This window comes from Oryctolagus cuniculus, chromosome 11 (assembly GCF_051225735.1).
Source record: "Oryctolagus cuniculus isolate XC-2025 breed Fujian yellow rabbit chromosome 11, ASM5122573v1, whole genome shotgun sequence".
Taxonomy (NCBI): domain Eukaryota; kingdom Metazoa; phylum Chordata; class Mammalia; order Lagomorpha; family Leporidae; genus Oryctolagus; species Oryctolagus cuniculus.
The window spans coordinates 106,061,554-106,066,750 of record NC_142877.1 but is presented as its reverse complement, the minus strand read 5'-3'; the positions used below and the strand labels follow the sequence as shown (position 1 = coordinate 106,066,750).

The 5,197-nt window shown below is 40.8% G+C and overlaps 1 pseudogene; it reads right to left on the bottom strand.

The window, feature by feature from the left end:
- Positions 1–2,678: 2,678 nt before the first annotated feature.
- LOC127490168 (large ribosomal subunit protein eL30 pseudogene) lies at positions 2,679–3,183 on the bottom strand (annotated as a pseudogene).
- Between the last annotated feature and the right edge of the window lie 2,014 nt (positions 3,184–5,197).

Sequence of the window (5,197 nt, the reverse complement as noted above, 5' to 3'; positions counted from 1 at the left end):
TGAGCCAGTCCCTCAATGAAAACAATCTACTAAGTTTAGTTATTTACAGCCAATGACAGTTCGCAAGAAAACTAATCCAGATACAATTATCTTTTCTTGACAAGGATAAAATTTGCCAAAAGTGTTAAAAATTAGCACCCTGAAATGTCTGCTTTTAGTTTTGTTTAAATCTGTAAGTGATTATTTGCCAGAAGAGCCTAAGAGTCTAGAGAAGGGGTTAAGAATTTGTCTCATTCACCTCAGATACAGTCCAGTGGTGAGAAGTCACAACAAAGTCTATTTTGGGCAGATGTTTTCCCAATTATTGTTTCCACTGATCTCATTAATTTTAGTTCATTGAAAACAACAAGAAAATAATATCAATGAAATAATATAGCAACAGCAGAACTAGGCACTCAAATTTGGTAATCGCATTCTTTAACCTGTCTCTTTCATTTCTATTTTGAGCTACATAGTTGGAAACAGTGTTATGGGAAAGGAAAATGCAAATTAAAATGGTAATTAGACATTTAAAAAATATAGGATTTTTAAATTTTAGTGTTCAATCTATTTTCATTTTTTGGAGCTATAACAATGATCATTTCTCTTTTTGCAAGATTTTATTGTGGAAATTTTGAAAATAGAGACAAGCTGAAGGAATTCTAGGGTGCATACCATCCAGATTCTACAAGTAGCATTTACCTATATTTTTATTATAAATGGATCCCTTCATCGATCCATCAAGCCATTTTATTTTTAGATGCATTTGAGTCAGTTGCTGATATTAGTTCATTTTCTCCTAAATAGTTCAGCCTGAACACCATTAAAAAGATTTCAGTATATGCTTTCCAATTGGTTGGCTTTTAAAATATTTTTTTTGGCTTTTAAAATATTTTGTTGTTGCTATATGTTTTGTGACTGTTCTGACATTATGCCTTCCCCAGACTTTATCTTCCTTTCACTATTTCTTCTCTTTCCCAATTGTCCTGATCCCTTCCCTTTTTAATTCTCTCTTTTCTCTAGTTTCATTCCTCTACCCTTCGAAACAGTATTTCTCAGACTGAATACTATAGTTCACTACTCAAATCTGACATGTACCAGGAAAGATTACAAAGCTGACAGGCAGCTAAATCAGGGAACTTCAGGGTTTGCTAGGCAAATGTGAGGACTGCGCTTTGTTGAAATAGTCAAAAAAGGCCCTGACTCCTTGCACCCCATAACGAACCTCTTTGCGGTGATGATGGTTCAGGCAAAGTGCCTTTCCCAGGCCAGCAGGATTTGAAATTCAAGTACAGGCTTGTAGTAATAAAGCAGTAATTTTCAGTGGTTTCTCTCATATGCATGTCCATGTGTGAGCGCACACATTGCATGTTGTTTGTGTGTGCATGTCTCCCTGTCACATTTGAGGCCTCTGTGACCTACAATTCAACATGGGGTTTGTCACCAAGCCTCTTTAGACTGTCAGCTTTATTGGTGCCATTTTTTAACGTTTGTTTTGTTCCCTATGCTAATAAAGCTTGTCTCCGCTTCCATCAAAGCATATTATCTCTCTCTTTTTTTTTTTCTTGTAAGCAAGGCAGCAATCTGTTCTGTTTAAATGCCTCATCATCCTCACTCTTGCCATCCCTGCTTCCCGAGATTCTCGAGATTGTTGACTGTGATGTAACAGATGGCCCAACAGACCTCCGACTCTTTGAGATGTTGGCCAGCTTGGCTCTGAAAAATAGCAGCAGTGGAATAAGTATTCCCAGGCATTGGACGCTCATGAATTTTAACTCCGCTGCAACAAAGGAATTCAAAAGAGGAAAGAGCCAATTTATCAGGAGCTGAGGCAATTAAGAGATGCAGGTTGGCATTCTGCTGTGGAGGATTCCCTTCCCGGGTTCCGAAGACTTAGACGCCATTAGTTCAGCCTGGCTCCCATTCAGCTCTACCCTGCCACAAGGTATCAAACACCGAAACTAGTGGGCTTTAGCTTTTAATGATAAAATGTTGGTACTCTTGTTTGATGATCTTGTGGGAGGAGGGCAGAACACCAGTGAGACCACCTGACCTTCCCAGGAGCAGCCAGGAAGAAGCCACCCTTTTGAGTTTGAAGTCATCTCCCCAGGCCCTGGAAGTTGGGCTCAAACTTGGGTGGCTGATACTTCAGTGATTACTTCAGAGCATGAAGGGAGATGTATAAAGCAATGAGATGTGGAGACAGAGTGATTATTTGTCTTACAGTAAACAGAAATTGGAGCAGGCAATTGGCACAGCACTTAATATGCCACCTGGAATGTCCATGTTCCATAGCAGAGAGACTGCTCTGCTCCTGATTCCAGCTTCCTGCCAATGCACACCCTGGGAGGCAGCAGGTGATGGCTCAGGTATGCGTGGGTCCCTGCCACCCATGTGGGAATCCTAGATCATGTTTTTGGCACCCAGGCATTTGGGAAGTAGACCAAAAAATGTGCAGTCTCTCTCTGTCTCTCTTTCTTCCTCCCTCCCTCCCTCCCTCTCTGTCTCTCTCTCTTTCTCCCTCCCTCCCTCCCTCTCTCTCTCTCTTTCTCCCTCCCTCCCTCCCTCCCTCCCTCCCTCCCTCTCTCTCTGTTTTTCCCCACCTCTCTCTCCCTCTGTGTGTGTTTCCCTTTGCCTCACAAAACAGATACATGAATTACAAAGTTTTAAATGAAGAAATGGACAAAGAAGAAAACCGCTATTTATCACAGCCTCACCATTATAAAACATTTTGGACAAATTTGCATCTTGTCCTTTTGCAAGCCTATGTTTGCATCTTTTTAAAACAAGTTCTGGCATGATTTATTAAAGAAAATATTGCATGATTTGCTTTTCACCTGTCTGTTCTGGATGCTTCTAATAATATCAGAATCACCTGGCTCAATGATAGAAAGTGGGCATGCTCTAATATTTTCCACATACTGTGCCCAATTCACAGTGACTGCCACTGTAGTGATGGACACCAGTTTTGGCCATCATGACCTAATACTCTATTTCAGATTTCCTCAGAGCCAGGCAGTTGTTGAAGATGGCAAGTTCCACTTTGCCTTGTCCAATCATCTTCAGAGACTGCTTGTACTCTGGTACATATTTCCTGCTTTTCTTAACAAGTTGAAGCCTAGAGCTGATCGACTCCAGTGGCATTTTTGTCTTCTTTGCGGCCTCCATCTTCCTGCCCAGGGTGCGGGACAGCCTCCAACCTAGAACATACTGAGGACAGAACGGGAAGTTTAGGATCCCAAGTTTCAGATGGCACCCCCTCAGTACTCCCCATCCTGCCCAATCCTCAGCTTGTGGGGACCCACTCACTACATAACATTTTATTTTAAGTTACATACAATATATATGATTGTGCTGCCTCTTTTAAAATTTCAGCTATTACAGATCAAGCTTCACATATTCAGGGTCAAAACCCCTCCAGTGTGACCCAGCTCCATTTTCAGCCCCTGTGGACCTCAAAGGCGGTCCATATTGACTTCCAAGATTTTGTATTCTGCCATTACCTCCCTCCCTCCCACCCTCCCTCCCTCCTTTCTCTCTCTATCTCTCTCTCTTTCTCTCTCTCTCTCTCTCTCTTTTTCTCCATAATGAGAGAGAGAGAGAGAGAGATCTATCTCACAATGTTTTTGGTCACTTGAAATCCCCCATTTTATTTTTTTTTATTTTTTTATTTTTTTTTATCTCAGCTATATGTTCTTTAATGTTTTGAAACACTTCCCTTTATCATTCCAATGTGTGCACAGGAAGAGTGGGGTGTTGCTGTTTGTATTCAGACTACAATCCAGAACAAAAGTCCAGACATTAATTTACAACCTGGGATAATAACTGGTGAATTCAAATATTCTATTTTATTCGTTATGGATTTTATTTATATATTTGAGAGGTAGAGTTACAGACAGTGAGAGAGAGAGACAGAGTGAAAGGTCTTCCATCCGCTGGTTCACTCCCCAAATGGCTGCAACAGCCAGAGCTGCACCAATATGAAGCAAGAAGCCAGGAGTTTCCTCTGGGTCTCCCATGCAGGTGCAGGGACCCAGAAATTGGGCCATCTTCTACTGCTTTGCCAGGCCATAGCAGAGAGATGGATGGGAAGAGGAGCAGCTGGGACTAGAACCGGTGCCCATATGGGATGCCGGCACCGCAGGTAGAGGATTAACCTGCTGCGCCATAGCACTGGCCCCCAAATATTCTACTTTCAATACCGTAAATGATATTGTTTTAAAATACGAAGAGCTTATGTATCATCCATAAGCCAGAATTAGAGTTGATATGTAATAGTGATAATTATCCGGCTCAATAGTGAATTTTGAACAAATCAACAACCAGAAAAGTAAAGAAGAGCCCTAAGGATTGGGGCCAGAAGATCTCATTTCCACTTTGGCATTCTTTCTTTGTGTTTTGTAGCAAAGTATGATGTTCAAAATTAACTGTCTACCAAGCGCTGGACTCTATGAGTAGTAAAAGAAAGCATGACAAGGACACTGTTCTTGTGGAAGTGAACATCTATCTTGGGAGAACAGAGGATTCACATGGTACCACTCAAGAATAAAGCAGAAACATGATGTGCTAAACTGTGTTATAAATGGTCAGGAAAATAAGAATTCTGCAAATGTAATTAACCTTATAGAAGAGCTTATATCTGAGCTGAACCTTGAATGAAAGAATTGCAAAAGAATGGCAGGTGATGAATTGGTACAAGAGAGAGGTAAGATGTACACAAAGGCATAGCAGGGAATGATTTGGCTTTTAAGAGTCAAAGGAGGGAGACAGTCTAATTGGCTCAAAGTGTGCCATAGCACCAGTGGCATCTGAAATGGGGTGATAGGGAAAATGGATGATCTCCCCTTCTTAGAAAGTGAAGAAAATTTTTTCTGGCTTGTTTTCTTATGGGGAATATATAATTTGATGGAAAAGATTTTGGAGCAAGAATGTCAGAAAATGGTTTCATCATTGGATGAAACCATTATGGTTTATATTTATAAGAAGCAAGACAAAGAAAACTATGCTGAGTTCTTATTTAGCTCCTTGATAGATGGTCTAAAGTGTGACTCTGTTCATATGAGAACTCCTCACCATCATCACTACCACTAACAACATCATTACTTTCTACCAGTACCACACTAAGACAACATCATCCACGACCACCACCACCATTTTAATAACACTACCCCCACCAGCAATATCACCTCCAGTACTACTACCAGCAATAAAACATAAT